General features: G+C 36.7%; 1 pseudogene; it reads left to right on the top strand.

The window, feature by feature from the left end:
• The first annotated feature begins 373 nt into the window (after positions 1-373).
• Positions 374-19,718, top strand: LOC129495418 (thymocyte nuclear protein 1-like; annotated as a pseudogene).
• The last annotated feature ends 279 nt before the right edge of the window (positions 19,719-19,997 follow it).

The raw sequence follows: 19,997 nt of genomic DNA, 5'->3' as shown, positions 1-19,997 counted from the left end.
AAACTTCTGCCAATTTTTCTTCAGGAGTCCTGGCAGGGTCAGCATGGTGGGATACTTCAAATGTCCCCAAGGACAGCCGTGTAGAAAAGCTTTGGTTGTACAGTTTACCCAGGCATGGAGAGGGCCTGCATTCTTCTCATTCAGTGCTGCTCTCATTCAGTTTTTACAGACCGTGGGGGGATCCAGTTCTCGCCTGCAACTAAGGAATTTCTGTAACTGTACTTTGGCTTGGGGCAATGGGACTCACACTCAGATCCCAGCAGGCTCCGCAATGAGGGCCAAGATGTGTTCAATATTTCAAGGATGGCTGCCAGAACCTTGACTAAGGTGAGAAAGGACTTTTCCTAGCCAAGGATTTCAGCAGAAGCTAACGATGGGTGGCTTAGAGGGCAACGGCTATGAAGACTCTCGCAACAGCAGCCAAAACTTCAAAGGGAAAGCCAGGGATGGAAGGGCTGAGATGAAGGTAGGGAGGATACTATGGGACTCAGAGACTTTTGTCTCTTTCCCCAAAGACCAAGCCCTTAAAGCGATACCCCTCCTCCCTGTAACCCAAGTACCATCCAGGAGAGAGTAGATGAGCAGAGTAAATCCTGAAATTCTATCCAATATTGCCTTCTGGGTTACCTCAAAAGATTTCAAGACATTTCAAACTAATCTTATCGGATTAGAGTTTTTTGCTTGTTTGTTTTGTTTGTTTTTTGTTGTTTCTGTCCTGGCTTATTGGGGTAGAAACATGTGATAAAAATCAGATAGCTATGGAAATTATTCTGTATTTCCCTATGTAGCTGACCGTACTGACATAGATATGCAATCCTGCTGCTAATCTATTCTCCTTTCTGTGTCCTAAACTTTCCACTTTTCTTGAAAGCAAAGGAAGAAAGGGAGAATGCGAAAGGAAAGAAGGAAAGAAAGTTCTGAGCACTTTTATTTAGCTGGGGCTGGGTGCGGAATGGTCATCCTATTTGCGAACCTTTGCACAACATACCCAGGTCCTTCATATGGAGTCATCCACGTGTCCTCTTCATTTGAGTGCTGTAAAAGCTTGGAACCATACCAGAGTTCCCTCTGAAGTGTGAGGAGAGATAAGAGAATGGAATGCTCTACCTGGGATCTTGTCTGGGAATCCAAAAGGGGCACACATGCAGAAGCCCCCAGGATAGTGTGAGTGAGCAGCAGAGGGACCTCAGACGTACGGGCAAGGGGAGATGGCCCTCTAAATGTCGAGCTCTTGCGGAATGCTGAAGTTTTCACTTATTCAGTTGTGGCTCAACTAGGCAAATACTTTGTTAAGAACTATAGGCTGGATCACTAGTAGGGGCTTAGGGAGATAAAGCTGCTTCTGTGAGGGAGCCTCCACCTAAGACGTGGATGGAACTGGAGGGTATTATGCTGAGTGAAGTAAGTCAATCAGAGAAGGACAAACATTATATGGTCTCATTCATTTGGGGAATATAAAAAGTAGTCACCCCCACCCCCCACCCACCTCCCTTTCTACCACCCCTTGTTCATTTCCCAGAGTTAGGGGTCTCTCATGTTCTGTCTCCCTCTCTGATATTTCCCACTCATTTTCTCTCCTTTCTCCTTTATTCCCTTTCACTATTTTTTATATTCCCCAAATGAATGAGACCATAGAATGTTTGTCCTTCTCCAATTGACTTACTTCACTCAGCATAATACCCTCCAGTTCCATCCACGTCGAAGCAAATGGTGGGTATTTGTCGTTTCTAATGGCTGAGGAATATTCCATTGTATACATAGACCACATCTTCTTTATCCATTCATCTTTCGATGGACACCGAGGCTCCTTCCACAGTTTGGCTATTGTGGACATTGCTGCTATAAACATCGGGGTACAGGTGTCCCGGTGTTTCACTGCATCTGCATCTTTGGGGTCAATCCCCAGCAGTGCAATTGCTGGGTCGTAGGGCAGGTCTCTAAGAATTCTTTGAGGAACCTCCACACAGTTTTCCAGAATGGCTGCACCAGTTCATTCCCACCAACATTGCAAGAGGGTTCCCTTTTCTCCACATCCTCTCCAACATTTGTTGTTTCCTGCCTTGTTAATTTTCCCCATTCTCACTGGTGTGAGGTGGTATCTCATTTTGGTTTTGATTTGTATTTCCCTCATGGCCAGTGATGCGGAGCATTTTCTCCTGTGCTTGTTGGCCATGTCTATGTCTTCCTTTGTGAGATTTCTGTTCATGTCTTTTACCCATTTCCTGATTGGATTGTTTGTTTATTTGCTGTTGAGTTTAGTAAGTTCTTTATAGATCTTGGATACTAGGCCTTTATCTGATACAACATTTGCAAATATCTTCTTCCATTCTGTAGGTTGTCTTTTAGTTAAATTGACCACAATAAGCAAGCAAGTAGCTCTGAATCAGAGTTTAAGCAATAAAGAATAGCACTTTTTTTTCTTTCATACCCAAGTTTACCACCAAGGTTGTAACTATTTAAATATCTATACATGTCACTTACTAAAGTGGAAGAAATAAAACCCGAATTCTAGTTCGGATGCTTACATCATTACAGCCAACCCTGTATGTAAGATAATTTTCACAAACATGAGAATGTGGTAAGGGATACAAAGCCCATTATTGTGTCACTGTCTGTCAAATATTTTAATTTAGAGGTTTGTTTGTTTGTTTTTATTGTGATGCACAGGAGTGTACGACAAACATTGGCTATGAACGAAACAACTATCACAAAAACCCCACTATAACTGAGAGATAATTGTGTTGTACTAAACTGTAAGAAAGCCCAGCATATACCTTAGAACAGAGATGATGTTAACAAAAGAGAAAAAGAAAGAAAGAAGGTAATCTAGCAATTAGAACAATGCAGCATGGAGCTAAGAGGTAAAAATTTGATTGGCTGAAGATCATGCCTAACACTTTGAAAATTAATATCTCAGAGTGTTATTTTTTATTATGCCTTGAAATGCTGCTTCTTTAAATCACAAAACTATATAAACAAAAAATTCCCTTTTCAACTGCTGCAAGTAGCTGATAAGAATGGAATATCTCTTCCAACATGGGGTAGGCCGTCTTGCTTTAGTAGAAATGTAAATTTCTACTTTGTGTAAATTGAATCATAATTTGTTGTATTGTGTTAAAATACACGTAACATAAAAATTATCACTTTGAAGTGTACAATTCAGTGACATCAAATACATTTGTGATGTTGTACGTCCAACATCCTTATCAGGTTCTGCAATTTTTTCACCACTGCAAAGGGAAACCTCACACTCCTTAAGTAATTATTCCTCATTCTCTTGCCTCCAGCCCATGGCAACTATGCACCTACTTTCTGTCCTTATGGGCTTATCTGTTCAGGATATTTCAGAAAAATTGAATCTTGCAATATATTTGCCTTTGTGTCTGGCTTCTTTTACTCAGCATAATGTTTTTAATGTTCACCTATGTGGTAGTATAGATCAATACTCCATTCCTTTTTTTTTTTTGGCTGAATAATATTGCATTGTGTGACTATACACATTTTGTTTATCATTCATCCGTTGACCAGTATTTGGATTATTTCCATCCTATGGTTATTGTGAATAGAGCCATTATGAATATTTGTGTACCAGTTTTTCTTTGAGTACCTGTTTAGAATTCTCTTGAATAAAACCTAGGAGGAGAATTGCTTACTAATATGATTATTCTATGTTCAGTGTATTCAGAAACTGCTAAACTGTGTTCTACATTTTATATTCCTACCAGCAATGCATAAGGATTCTAATTTCTCCATATTTTTACCAATACTTTTATTTTTTTTATCGTGATCATCTAAATGGATGTAAAGTGTTATCTCAATGTGGTTTTGCATCATCCTAGTAATTAATGAGGCTGAAAATCTTTTAATGTGCTTATTATCATATTTCCTTGGGAAAAGTGTTTATTTAAGTCCTTTGCCTGTATTTTCAGTTGCAACGTTTGTATTTTTGTTCTTACATCATTCAATTTTATACAATGACAGTAAATTTGAAATCATCTTGACAAACACTCCAGTGTTTTTAGTGGAAACCCCACATGCTAGCCAAGAACAGGTCACTCCAAACTCAGGTCTTTTAAGACAAGATAAACAGAGGGCCAAGAAATGGGAGCTATTGAGACACCACGACTCTGTATCTACACACTAAATGGAGAAAGAGCACTTCCCAGTTCAAGTCCCTTACCACAGAAGACTGACAAATCCTGGTTCTCTGCCCACAATCTCCTCAAGTCTAAATGTGATCTGTATGTCATGAAAAAAACCTCCTGTCTTCAGCAGCTGGTGGTAGGGAGGAGCATGGTTCCTTCTACACAGGAGCCATGGGAGCTCTAGTCTTGTAAATGAGGAAACCAAGGCAATGGCAAGTTATAGGACATGATCTAAATTCCCCCAGTTATTACTGAATCTGGGACTCAGAGGCAGTGTCCTGTCCCCTATGCCTTCATGCCTTCCCTAGCTACATCATAAAACTAACAAAGATTTTTTAAGATAAGTGACTGAGATTAATAGGATAATTTTGAAAGAATGATGACTACTTGAGGCAATCTTAAAAACTTGAGAATTACACACATTATTTCAACTTAGAAACCAAATTTCAGGTTTAATTAAGGAATTAAAGGAATACATATAAAAACATAACATCCAGATCCATCAAATATATAAAATACATAGTTTGAGTACCATTTTGGGATGTAGATAAAAGCCAAAGAAATTGCAAATCATGAATTGATTTTAATGAATGCAACCTAAATACAGTTTAAAATATCTAACAACATAAAATAAACGGAGAGATCAATTTATGCTATAACATATGTAATATGAAATATTAAAAATTAGTTCATTCTTGTGACCTGTAATACACTCTCAAGCCTTTTTGGTTAGTTTTTTTTTTTTTTTTAATTTTAATTAGTGATAAGGCATGAAAGAAAGACACAAAATAAATGAAAAGCTTAAATTTGCAGTTTAAAAATAGTTGATCATTCTCCAGGGACTAGACTTCTTTTGGCAAGATATTAAGTAGAGTGCAGGGAGGCCAGGCCTGTCCTGTTCAGGGCTCTAAAGCCAACTTCTCAGCTCTGTATCAATCAGAGTGTGTAGGGAACATCAGAAACCGGAGGCCAAAGGTCTAAAGCCACCGAGATGGGAGATAAAAGATGGAGCTAATCAGATGCTTAGATGGTTCTGGGACCAAAGCATGAATTTAGGATAAAAGCACACAGCTATTTCAGACACAGCAAATAGAACAGAGCATGACCTTCAGGCTGGGGAGAGGATGCACCAAGCCCAAAATTTCTCAGAGGTCAGCGATTATAGAGGAAGGACCGTTGATAAAAATACGGACAGAAGTAAATTGCCTTAGTGCTTTGTGACCTGAGAAGTATATTTGCCCTGCTATTCTTTCCTGTGTAAGAGAGGACATCCTTTATCTCAGCCACCAAAAAGCATTCTAATATTTTCTCCTGGAATCACCATTCAATTTTTTTCCCATTCATTTTTTCTTCTTTTGTAACTGTGACATAACGAACATTTGTTGTTCCATTTATATTAGAAAGTCTTTAATGATTATCAAGCCATTATTCTTCTGAGTCTTTTTAAATATTTTATTTATTTATTTATTTTAGAAAGAAAGAGTGTGTGCACGCTATTGCGTATGTGAGTAGGGGGAGGGGCAGAGGGAGTGAGAATTTCAAGCAGGCTTTATGCCCCACCTGTGGCTCAATCTCATGACCCTGAGATCATAACCAGACCCCAAATCAACAGTTGGAGATTCATCTGACGGAGCTACTGAGGCGCCCCTATTTTGTACTTTTTAATATCATGAACAGTTAAGTGGAATTTGGGGACTATCTGGGGACTATTCCAACATTCCTAATAGGCTTCTTCCCCTTCCCTTTGGTAGAGAGGGGCATAGTGGAGCAGCAAGAGAAGCTATTGAGATGGCTATACATGAACTGGAATGCATTGGGAATCACATTTCTTTTTTTTTTTTAAGATTTTATTTATTCATGAGAGACACACACACACACATAGAGAGAGAGAGAGGCAGAGACACAGGCAGAGGGAGAAGCAGGCTCCATGCAGGGAGCCCGACGTGAGACTCGATCCTAGGTCCCCAGGACCAGGCCCTGGACTGAAGGCAGCGCTAAACCGCTGAGCCACCCGGGCTGCCCATATTTCCTAAGATTAGATAGGTAATTTGCCTTGAAGACAAGGGAGTAAACTATGTAGGAACTCAATTTTCCATTGGACTCTTATAAATTTCTCCCTATAGATAATGCAGACCATTAGTTTTAAACAATAGGCTATACTTCCTAAATAAAATATGTTTTCATTTGATATCTGGCAAACTGAAAGCAAAGCCATGCAGCTGGTTGCAGAAATTAAAATATGAACGCAATTATTTTGCTATGGAGAGCGATATAATTCATTCATATTTTTCTATGCCACCTTCTCAGGCATTTTGTTTTTAATTTTTAGTTTTAAGTAGTTGTTTTATGTCCAATTTATAGAGCCAACTCTAATTCACAGATATTATTATGTAAACCTCCCTGCCTCTTCTCCATTTGCCAGCTAAAATATAGTGCAAGGGAGAGGTATATGGAATATGCAATGCTGGGAGGAAGGTTTGTAGAATGTGGCAATCTTTGTTCCTCAAAAAACGATGTCACAGATATAGCATACAATACGTAAAATCTTTATATATTCCTTGGTAGAGAGAAACACGATCTATTCAGATATCCAGCTTTCAAACGTTATCCTTGTGCTAGTTCAGAGGTAAATCCTGATTTATCTAAAGTTCCCACACTGTCCATTAGGAATTTCTGTTATGACAGAAATATTCCATTTCTACACTGCCCAGTATAGTAGCCATTAGCCTCATGGGGCTATTAAGTTTTTGAAATGTGGCCAGTAAGACAGCAAAATGGAGTTTTATATTTTATTTAATTTTAATACTATTAATTCATTAACTTAAAAAACTCTTCATTTAATTTTAATAGACACATGTGGCTACCACCTATTGTATTGGACAATCCAGCATAACTAATTATGATAATCCCATTGCCATTGCCAATAACTAGATTGACATAAACTATATGACAAAACGTTTGCCAACAGATGGGAAGAGAATGTTGTTGGCAAATGAAATTGTTACTTCCACCATTAGACAATGCCTTCTAGCATTGTTGCATAAAACTCTGACACTAAACTTATCACACCATGAATTGTAACACCATGGCCGAGCAAGGATGCTTCCACATTGCTGTGAGACTTTCTGTAAATGAGATAATGAATTTTTCATATAGCCTAAGCCATTTTGATTTGTGTGTCTTGTTATTTGCAGAGGAAGCACCATCACTCACATGAAGTGTCTTCTAGATTATATAATGAAATTGTTAGAGGAAGTATTTTTTTAATCTTTTAAATTAGAATGGGCTATTGTTTGAACTTTAATAAAGATAATTTTTGTACATAGTACATATATTTGGTATGATAAGGGTAGAGTACTTATGTAGTCACCACAATAATAGGATCAGACTTGTGAATGTTTCATATTTGTTGTCTAAATTGAAATTCATCTTCAAATCTTATGAAAAGATAACACAAGTGAAACATATATGCTATTTTGAGGGCAAAAATATTAAAATTAGAAGATGCTAATGAGGTAAGACAGCTCATAAGTTGTAGGGATATATCTTAATTTTGGGTCTTTTTTTATTTTTCCCCAACAAAATACTTCTTTTTAATTTAGATTGCTTGTCTCTGTCATTATCCTTTTTGTTAGTGGATTCCAAGGAGAAAATAAAACTGACCTTTTAGATATTTGTATATGTAACAGTCTAGTTGTTTTTGTTTCTAATGTATCTCTAGCCATATCAAAAGCAGTGCATTTTTGAGTCATGTAGGACAGAAAATGCCACATTCAAAAGAAGAATAATATCTGCTTTAATTATATTAAATATAATTCAGAAAAAAAATAATTTAAGTTGGTTTTCAGAAAATCTATAGAATAAAGTATGTAAACATATGAAGTTATATGCACTGAGTGACTCACAAAATTTTGCAGCTAAGAAATTGAAAAGACCTATTCAAACCATAGGTCTTAAAATATCTGCTGTTAGTTGCAAATGTTTAGGTAAAATTTAGAAAATGTGCTTAATGATGGGAACAACACGTTTTGCTTTCATATCTTCTTGCATTCAGAGCAAGAACTATTTCCCTTTACTTTCCAGGAGGAAAGAAAACAACTTTTTAACAATAACAGAGGCTCCCTAGTTTAGGCATTTTGTTCTTAGGCCCTAAAATAGCTTGATGAGGCCGACTTTGCATTTTCTTTTCTAAAGGCATTTAAGTAAAAATTTGATCACCTTTTGTCTGCAAAGTGTTTTCATGTGAACCCCTACATGAGGATAACACAACAGATAATAATAATAATAATAATAATAATAATAATAATAATAATCTACTCAAAGTTTTTCCAAGCTTTATAACTTTTTAAAGTAATCACTGTGCCCAAGGTGGGGCTCGAACTCACAACCTCGAGATCAATAGTTGCATGCTCCACTAGCTGCAGCCAGCCAGCCAGGTGCTCTTCAAGTTTTATGATTTTATCATTTAACTGTATCATTATGAATGTAATGATCAACATATTCATATGATGGTGGAATTAAATATTTTAACCCTTCTGGTTTGCCACTAAGAAGCTTTACTAATTTAGTTCATAAAACATAATTCCAAAATGCAAATGTGATAAAGACCCATGTGAGGGTGGATGGAAGAAGAACTGTTATTATTAAGAAACATATTGCTAGATATCAGGAAGATACAGGAACGCCTAACAAACATCTGTAAAAATAAAAAGTAATTATAATAATTACCAAATTTTTTATGCCAAAATATTATATATATGTATATTTATACTACAAGAGTGAAAATGGTATAATAGAAGACATCCATTAAGCCTTTATTTTTAGACACCAAACTTAAGTTTTTTTTGTTTGTTTGTTTGTTTTTAATGTGCTGGGTACCAAACTAAGGTCTTTAGTAATCTTATTAAATCCTTATAGCAATCTGATGTGGTATGTTCTAATCTTATCCCTATTTTACAAGTAAATAAACTGAAGGTTAGAGCCAAACAACTCATTTACTAACATAATAGTAGAAAAGTTGAAGTGGTTATTGGGCTGGCTTTATTTGTTTTCCTCCTCTTGAACATCGTCATCCTGGTCTGCCATTGCCGAGTATTAGAAAACCGTGATTTTCATTTTTTCTTTCATTTTGCTAATCATACATATTGGAAAAGTAAGTCGGGACCCTGTGTAGAAAATAAAGGAATAGGGATCCCTGGGTGGCGCTGCGGTTTAGCGCCTGCCTTTGGCCCAGGGCGCGATCCTGGAGACCCGGGATCGAATCCCACGTCGGGCTCCCGGTGCATGGAGCCTGCTTCTCCCTCTGCCTCTCTCTCTCTCTCTCTCTCTCTGTGTGTGTGACTATCATAAATAAATAAAAATTAAAAAAAAAAAAAAAGAAAAAAGAAAATAAAGGAATATTAGGGGGTGACATGGAGGGAGTAGTTGAAATATTAAAATAGATTTGAAGATTCCAAGATCAGTGGGAAATTTTGTTCCCCTTCCCATTCACAGTCAAGAGAAAATGGCCTCGGTAAGCACACATGGCTGATAGGACCAAAGATAACTTCCCAAAGATTTCTGTGCTCTAGATTGGCATGCAAGCTGGGATATCATTTCTGTGTCCTAAAACATGGCACATAACTCATGAAAGAATGGGTGAAATTGGACAAGTGAAGGAGTATTTTAGCCAACACACTCTATCTACTCCAGTTGACTTCTCATCTAATCAATGTTTTGGTACCATGTAAGCCTCCATCATTCAGAATTTAGACAAGCTAGTAGGGAGAAAAAACCCAAGACTACCTACGTTTCAGAATCTGCTTTCCTAAAGGTATAGGAGCTTAAATTATTAATTTTCATAAAAACGACAATTTTATTTTTGCACTCTTGAGTTGTGGGTTCCCTAATAGCTAATTACTCAACTAATGTAATGTCTCAAACTTGTAAGTTAATTCATAATTTCTACAACATAATGACCGTGTATGTCTGATACTTGGATACTGGCAGTCAATGTATGTATCATTTCTGGATTTGAGACTTAACATGTGATGGTTAATGTAAGTATACAGCTTGAAATGACTGAGTCAGAATCGTGATATTTTGGTTATGACATACAATAATGTATGATTACATCACTTACCACCCAGTATAAGCTCCATAAAAGTAATGAAAATGACTATATCCTGAGTACTTAAGAATGTCCCTGGCTCTCAATTAATATTGAGTGAATAAATGCAATATATATATATATATATATATATATATATATATATATATATGCATATGCCAAAGATCTGGTCCAATAAGGAAAAAAATGTAAATGGTATAAACCAAGTTTTCCTTTCCTTCTTATTTTACTTTTCTCTTGAAGTTCCCTTAGGGCTCAAAGAACTCACTTTGGATCTTTGTTTAGGTAAAAGAGCATGCTGGACTCATCTAGAATTTTGCTGGATGAAATGGACAAATAAATTAATTTCAGTGTGGTTAATAAGTAGGTTTACATATTATAATTCTCTAGCGATTTCTGAAGATGGTTCCTAACAAAGCAATGTCTTTAATATATGAAAAATATGAGTAGTGACAAAATAATTGGGGCCAAAAAGACTTTCAAGAGACCTTACAATCACTGCATATGGCAGTGCCCCACAATCAGACACTTGGCTCAAACTAATAAAATAAAACATACATAAACTATTCTTATTGACATTTCAGCTAACGGTCATGGTCTGTTAACCAAAGTCCACTGACAAATTCTTTCTCTAATAACTCCTGAGGTTCGTAGACAGGATTGTCAAAACATACCTCTTGCATTTCCCAAACTTTTTCAGTCTGCTTTTCACTGAGGAACAGATGAGATTATTTGTAAATAGAGAAGACTTCCTAACCGGCTTTCATTTCTATTAATGTAGGTCCACATTTTAGTAATTAAAATATTGGGCAAAGAATTGATAATACTTCAAATTTGGAAAAGATTTATGGAAAAGATGTCTTTCATGTTATCCAGAAGTTGCACAATTATATATCTTGCTTTATTTTAAGATGTAAGCATTTAACCCAACGAGCCTGCATCTACTGGTATGAATTAAACCTACACCGAAAGGTATATAAAAGTGGCAGAATAGAAATGAATATAGACAAAGAAAAACCCTTCAAGTTTCTCACTATAACAAAATATCTCCACTGTGATCCAGAACAAAAGGATAGCTGTTTCAAGTGCCAAATAGGGAAAAAGTTCAAAAGAGTAAGCGTAATTATTTAATAGAGTTCCGTCGGTGACATTGATTAAATCTGTCTCCCCAATAAAATCATTGTGACATCTCATAACTATAAAGGATGGGGCTCCTGTTTTAAGCAGTTATACTTACAACAGGTAAATTACTTTTCAAGCTGTCTTCACATTTGCTTCCAAATCCAGTGCGGACAGAACAGAAGGAAATGGGGCTATAATACCATCTGAGTGATTTACGGTGAGCATAAGAAAAGGCACTACTCCCTGAAAGTTCATACACTCACAGATAAAGGGGTTGCATGACCAGGGTGATATACCTCTGGCCCTGCCCAGAAGTTGAGTGATGCAGTACATCATGATTCTGGGTGTCACCAAATGAATGAATTGGCAGCTAGAATTAATACTGTGCCTTTGAGCAGAGATTTGAAGGGAAAGGGGAAGAGCAAACATACTGGTCCTATTCTTATCAAATTGATGCATAAATGCTGGATTTGGGTATCTTAACTCAGCACCCAAAAGCAACTATGGATGAGCTTCAGGAAATTTATGAACACCTTGAAATTAAGTATGCGCCATTTTATATGCATTTTACAGGGGAAGAAGATCTGTTTATTTCACTGGGTTCTCTGTATAGGCTACAGTCACAAACACAAGAAAAAGATTAAGCATCACTCTTTGTAAATAGCTTGAAAATTAGAGAAAGGAAGATTTGCATGCTTTAAATTTGTTGTAAACTATTAATTAAAAAAATCTACCACAACTTCTGAAGCTCATGTTCCAACATTTTTTTCCTCTAAGCATATTCCCTATTCCACTTAAGAAATTGTTGAGTCTGAAAAACAATTAAATAAGTACAATTGCACTCTTCCCTGCCTTTAGCTCCGGACTCCATCTCAACACAGCTTGCCTTCCTCAGGCTCTCCATCCCAGGGCTATCGATCCCATGTAAGTTCCACTGTGTCTTGCGTCCTCCTGACCTCCTCACCTTTGCAGACACAGCTTTTTTCCGCCTGAAATATTACCTCCACCTCCAGTCTCCAACTGATTAACCCTACTTGTCCTCCAGGATTTCTCTCTGGTGACCTTTGATCAGGACCCTGGGCAAATCTCTGTCAATGCACATATCAAGCTGCATTGAAATAATGTGCTTTCACCGTTTCTTTTTTCCATTACTAAATTGCAGTGTTCCTTGAAATCATTTAGAAATTCATTCACTTCAGTGAGCTCACAACATCACACAGCATCTGGTACATAGAGTAAATAGTCTTTACTGAATATACATGGTTTAGAAAAAAAATGAGTTGTAGTGACCAAAAAGGTTTAAAGAGTTTTCCTTTTTAGAATGCATATATTTTTAAACAAAAGAAAATTATAAGATAAAGGAATGAATGGAATTGATTTCATGCAGAAAGAAACAACATAGAAAGATATCTGGCAATAAGGGAATCTTCCTGAAGCCACTGAGTGATTAAATTCCTGTCACATAGTTGACACCTTGAGGCCCAATGTCTCCTGAATCATTAATCACATGTTCCAGTTGAAAGTACCTTACAATCACAATTTTTGTAAACAACACATATTGAAGTTCATAAGGAAGAGATGGAATTCATATTTTGTCAGATAGCTAACCTAGCAATATTTTATTTTCAAATTTGAACTTAGCCAAATTCCACCTACTTACTCTCCTAATTGTTTTCTTAAGAGCAGTGATTTTCCACTGGTTGTGCAGTAGACACAGTGATACACCAACCATATGTCTCTTCGGAACTGGAGGATTTAGTATACACTTACTGATTGTGCTGCTGCTTCATAGCTTCCAACTGTGACACGTAACTCTGCTTGCTGCAGGGAGCCTGCTTGCCCAAGTCTCACTCTGTCTCTGAGAGCAGTCTACATTCAATGAGTGGTTCATGGGGAACTAAAGGCTCTACCACCTTATGTCAAGACCACTCAGAGGACTATTGTAGTTTCAGAGATTCTTGTGGGATTGAGTGACCTCTTCTGAGACTCTCTGGTAGCCGATCTTTTCCCTTTGACCAAAGATGCTCCTTTGCTTTCCCTCTCACCATTCCTTGACCCAACAGGTGCTAATTCTGAGTGTGTTTCCCAACAAACTCTGGCTCTTGTGTCAAGAATAGACTCTAATGGGCAAAAATACAAATATAGGAATTAGCTTGGAGACTATTGTAGTCCTGGGAATCAATCTTGATCATAGGTGGTGCAAAATATTTGGATTTGGAATATATTTTGAAGTTAGAGACAACAAATTTCCTGACATGTTAGGTATACGTTGTAAGAGAAAAATGGGGACTCAAGGATGACTCAACTTATGATGGCATAGTACTGAAAAAAAATAGTGGGGCATGGCCTATATTTGGGGCAGATACAGGGAGGGGTAATTGAGAATCCATTCTGAAGTATGTTCAGTTTGAAATGTCAACTAGACATCCACTAGAGATGTCAAGTAAACAATGAGATTTACGGGTCTGCAATCTGATGGAGAACTATGAGTGGGAGATGCAACTTTAGAAGTTTTCATATACTAATTTTTAAAGCCATGAGACTAGATGTGACCTCCAACAGGATGAACAAAAAAAAAAAAAAAAAAAAAAAGAGAAAACCAAAGTCTGAGACTGGAAATGCACTAATTTAGAGACTGAAGACAAGAGAAGGAACCTGCAAAGGAGATGAAGATGGAATGATCATTGAGGTAGGATAAATCCCAGAAATAGTAAAGACTTAGAAGAAATGTGGGGAAGTATGAAAAAGAGAAGGGTAGGGTGAACTACTTCAAAGGCTACCTATAGGTCAAGTAAATTGGCTTTAATTACTTTGGTAGTGATCTTGATGATAACATTTTTAATAAGGTGATGAGAAAGAAAACTGGATGAAGTAAGAACATGTGAGGAAGGGGGGAAAAAAACCCACCTGTTTTAGGCATTTTACTCCAAAGGGGTGCAGAGTAAGAGTAGTTGGCAGAGAAAGTGGAAACTGAAAAGCTTTTTCTCTTAAGAAATAACAGTATATGTGTATGTTGATGGGAATGATCCAGTGAAAAAGTGATATAAGATAAAGAAGGAATTATATCTTGAGCAATGAGCTTGGGCTAAGCAAGAGACAGTAGGGTCTCTATACAAATGAAAACAGTGGCATGAGATGTAAGCATGAAAATATTGTAAAGATAATAAATATTGTAATATGTTGGAAAAAAAGCCAATATATACATATAAAGTGTTACTTATGGTGATGGGCTTACAAATTATCGGTTGAAGTGGTTTCTATAATTTTGTTAGCCAGAAAAAAATACAACCTATTCAGGTAAGCCTGTTGATATTTTAAAGCATAAAGTAAAGACTTTTAAAGATTGAATATTTGAAACATTTTGTCAGTATTATAATTTTAACAGTTAAATGATAACCTATTTTCTTAATATGCAATAGGTCCAAAACCAAATATTATATGCGTCATTAGAAATATAACTGTGGGGTCTCCTAGGTGGCTCAGTTGGTTAAGCATCTGCCTTCAGCTCAGATCATGATCCCATGGTCCTGGGATGGAGTCCCACATTGGGGGGGGGGTCCCTGCTCAGCGGGGAGTCTGCTTCTCTCTCTCCCTCTGCCTGTCACTCTCCCTGCTCATGCTTTCTCTCTCTGTGTCAAATAAATAAATAAAATCTTAAAAAAAAAAAAAGAAATACAGCTGTGACCAAAGTGTGTTTTTTCCTATATATTATTATAAGGCAAACACTTCAAAGCACATGTTAATGGAGAAAAAGCTGGAAAATATGCTTAAGAAAAATAAATATTGTTAAGGATTTTTTAAATTAATAATCAAAAACAAAACACCAAAATGTTTTGTTTAAAGCTAGGCTTTAATCATATAGTACACAAAAGTAGTCAAATTACTGTTATTTCCAAGGGCATTTGGGAGGTAATATATTGCCAAGAATGGATTTAATATCAAAACAGATTAGAAAAGGTAGTTAGCATTGTCCATATATCCTGATTTGACTAATTAGTTTTATGTAATCCATTAACTCATCTGCCAGATTACAGTAGCAAATCTGATAGCATTGGATCATACTACTTAAAAACAGGAGCATCTGGCAACAATTAACCTAAGAGGAAATTTCCTTTTCCATTTTTATTATTATCACATAAGTTTAAACTCCATTTATGCTATCATTTATGTTTATTCAGAGACAGACTACTTGTGAACATATCCTTTTCTTCTAACTCCTGCTCATCTTTTAAAAATTTTTATTTCAGTTATGATCTTTGCCCCATTTCCTCTTTGGGTTAAATTTTCTCCATTGTGGGTTTGCTGGGAAAAAAAAATCTCAACTACTATAATTTGCACCAGAGGTGAATTACTACGATTAAGTGAAGGGATATTTGTTGCAGTATATAAATGCCCTATTTGTTAGACAAAGCAATCTAGTCGTCCCAAGATCTTCTGTTACCACAGAAAAGCTGGAGCTCTGAGAATAGAAATCTGGAGCTAATGCTTTACAGGTGACTTAAAATTTGCAGTTGGTCTTGACCCTTGCAATGTCAATCCATTTCCTTGTATAGATCAACTCCAATCGATTTGTTTGTGTGAGTTTCTGTAAGAATAACTTCCCTTTAAACTACCTCCCGGTCATTTACTCTTTGTCAAGCAGGTGGTACAATTGTTTCCGTAATTGCTAGTAAGCAAGGAAGAGTGGTCAACATTATGGTAAACTGAGATGCCTAAGGTCTGAGAACTTTTGTTTCCTATGAGGTCTTGGTGAGTAGCAGTTACACTTATCACTGCAGAAACAGAGATGAAGCGATTGATCTATCATCTGTCTATTATCTATCTATCTATCTATCTATCTATCTATCTATCTATCTATCTATCTATCTATCTATCTATCTATCATCTATCTCCCATTCCTCCCCATATATATGATCCCCCTGCTGAGGTACTTCCTCCAATCCCTTATTTTTAAGAATCCCTGGTTACAAAGGTCCACCATACTAAGCACAAAGAGAAATGGATCCTTGCATTCTGGCCAGGCATTTTTAAAAAGTAAATAAATAAATAATCAAATCTATTTTTCGAGTGTTTGTATGATAAATATTCAAAACACATCTTTCATGATGAATGAATTTTGTACTAAGTCTTTAAGACATTGATTTGTTTTTGTTCTTGTTTTTAATTCCCTTGGTCATGTTTCTGCTAATTGAGAAGTTTCATTACAATTGAAAAGTCCTTTGAAAATGCCATACTTTTCTTGCTGTTGCTGCGTGGTCAAGCACTGTCAGGTTTCTGATCTCAGGGCATGGAATCAAGAAAAGAAACAGAGAAAATGGTATTCTATAGGCCCTCTTCTTCATTTTACCTTTTTTTGGTAGACTCCCCATTCAAACTAGAGCTTCTTACTCATTGAATAATCTACATAAGCTATTAATTTTATTTGCTTCTTCAGCATATAGAAAGCAAAAATATGATGAAGTTAGGTATTTGTAGCTGTTTCTTAAGCAACAAGGCAAAGTTTAAATTACTTGTTGCCATTAATATTGAAGACAAATATGGGAAATTGAGTTGAAATTGTATCCTTTAGGAGCCGCCTGGGTGGCTCAGTGATTGAGCCTCTGCCTTTGGCTCAGGAAGTGATCCCTGGGGTCCTGGGTTTGAGTCCTGCATTGGTCTCCCCATTGGGGAACCTGCTTCTCCCTCTGCCCATGTCTCTGTCTCTCTCTGTGTCTCTCATGAATAAATAGGTAAAATCTAAAAAAAAAAAAGAAAGAAAGAAATTGTATCCTTTAAATAAAAAAAACTAGGAAAAATAATTCTATATTTTGCTAAAACATCTCTCCATTACCTATTTAGGCTGACAGCCAGGACTGTTTTCTTGGTCTCAAAGACTCATGCTAAGCTTTAAAGCCTGTGTGAGTTTGTGGGCATGTGTGTGTGTGTGTGTGTGTGTGTGTGTGTGTGTGTATACATGAATACATCCAGTAACATTTGAAATAAAAACTTCTATCACTCAACCATGCAACTCAAATACAATGTATATAATAGAAAATCACCATATGGAAGATTCACACACTGTGGGGTGTAACATCAAACCCAATGTCTTGAAATATTTAAAGCCATATGTGGTAACAAATGTTTGCATTAGTAATCTGGGTGTAAACTGAATTTTTGGTGCAGTATTTGTATCCCCTGGCTTAATTAACCTGTTTCATTTTTCTCTATATTTGACAATATGAAAATTTACAAGTGCATTTTAATAACTTCTCATCTATTTTCCTGTTTCCTGTATCTCAGTAACAATTGGAACTCAAATTCTTTGGCAGATCACATTTGTTCCAATTGAAAATAAAAATGTGTTCTGGGATGGGAAAGGCAAGCTGGGCTAGGGACAGAGATGTAGTCAGATGCTTTTGGACCATGGTTCATGAAAACTTCATTCGTTCTGGTGAAAACCCATCCTGATAAATTGAATCCTGTGACGTGGAAAGTCATGTCATATTATGAATTCTGTTGACAGAATGCTGATGACAAAAAGTTTACAGATTATTTAAGTAGCAGAATGAGAGCTTTTCAGATTATAAATTTATGTTAATATTTTAGATTAAACCTGATTTTTTGAAATATATTGTTTCTTCAAAAATTGGAATAGGAAGAATTGCAGAAGAGCAATGCAGCTCTTAAAAAGCCGCAGGCAGCCCAGCAGAGAGCTGTAGGGCAAACACTGCCTATAGAGGAGTATTGTATAGAGCAATTAGCAGGAGGCCCTAATATGCCTATCATGCTCAGTCATTGGCTGGGAGCTGCCTAGGGAGACTGTGCTTTTGACTCAGATATAGTAACCGAACCCAGAGGTATGGTAACTCCAGGCTGTTATCTGACTGAACCCTGTGCAACAGGTTGATTCTTGAAGATATATCTGAGTGGTACACATTTATTGCCTCCGCATTAGCAAATACCAGATTTTTAAAATACCATTCATAATAACAACAAACATTAAATGGTGCTAGGTATTAATGTAATAACAACAACAACAAAGTACTGTAAGAATTTAAGGGAAAAAAAGAGTAAACCTAGGGAAATCATAATAGAATAATTAAATTTAGAAATATGTGATGATCAGGGATAGCGATAATCCATATAAATAATTACTCTACAAAAAGTAATAATTTACAAATTCAATAAGTTTCCAGTTAATAGCTTAGAAAAATTTATAAAAATATTTATGAAATATTATATCTTAAAATATCCAAGACATTCGTGAGAAGATTAAAAAAAATGAGGAGGTTTGTCCTACCAAATATCAAGGCTAATCATAAAGCCATAATAAAAATAAAAAAGTTAGAGAAAGTAATAGATCTGTCAGATGGTGGGGTCAGTGCTGCGAGAGAACACCCCTGCGGGGAGAAGCCCCAGAAAAGGCTGGCTGGGGCTGCTGAGCCTGCTGCTGGGCCAACAATAAGGGGCCAGCAGGAAAACATATCAAGACTAAGAAACCAGCAGCCCCATCAGCTAAAGAGGGTAACTCCAGCCCTAGGAAGACAGGCCTCTAAAAAATGTGGGAAGAATCAAAGAGTTACTGGTTGATAAAAGTTATTGGTTGATAAAAGCCAGAAAGCGACTAGAGAAAGGTGTACATGGGAAGTTTGCACTGAGTATCCTAAAGCCAGCCCAACCAGACAGCATGCTGGGATGGTGTTCCCAACTGGCAGGACAGGCTGGCAACTTCCTTCCAACCATGAAGCTAGAGGAAGAAGCCTTCTTCTACCATCACAACTGCAAAGAGCCAGGCATCACAGGACTTGTGAAGCTTGTCAAGGAGGCTTACTCAGACATCCCATAGTTTGAGAAAAACAATCCCCATTATGACCCATCCGGCAAAGAAGACAACCTCAAATGGTCCGTGTTGGATGTACAATTTGTTCCCATGATGAAGTGTTTCATTACTCTAGCTGAGCTTAAAACCCATCACTGAGCCCTTAAAAAATATGGCTCTCTTAGAGAAGCAGACCGTAAAAAGGGCTCTTAACTTTAGAGAACAAACTAAAGTTTGCTGGAGGGGAAATGGATGGGGGACGGGCTAAACAGATGATGGGGATTAAGGAGGGCACTTGTGATGAGTACTGGGTATTGTATTTAAACTAACGAATAATGAATCACTAAATTCTACTTCTGACACTAATATTATGCTGTATGTTAACTAACAGGAATTTAAATAAAAAACTGAAACATTAAAGAATATATATTTGTCTCTATTCACTTGCCAGAGACTCTCAATTCAGTCCCTGACCCTAGAAGAGTTTGATTTTATTGAACCTGGGGAAAAAAAAAAAAAAAAAAAAAAAAAGGAACCAAGTTAACTGGAGACACTGTTGCTGGAATGTGTAAGAAGTTAGCTACTCCAAAGAAGTCAAGCTTTTAAAAGACAAAAGAAGGTGAGGAGGCTTGCTCGTTATGTTCACCAGAGGTTGTGTACATAGGTGGTTTTCAGGTACTTTTTTTCAATAAAACACTAATATGAACAAAAAAAGAAGGTAATAGAATTAACTAAGGACTTAAAAAGAAGCCTATCAATCTATCATATTTTAATAAACAATGAAATGGAAATATAAATAAATATGTAAAGGACAGGCTCATCA

The sequence above is a fragment of the Nyctereutes procyonoides genome, unplaced genomic scaffold, assembly GCF_905146905.1.
Source record: "Nyctereutes procyonoides isolate TBG_1078 unplaced genomic scaffold, NYPRO_anot_genome, whole genome shotgun sequence".
Lineage (NCBI taxonomy): Eukaryota > Metazoa > Chordata > Mammalia > Carnivora > Canidae > Nyctereutes > Nyctereutes procyonoides.
Note: the sequence above shows the minus strand (reverse complement) of the source record. Positions and strands in the feature narration are given on the sequence as shown.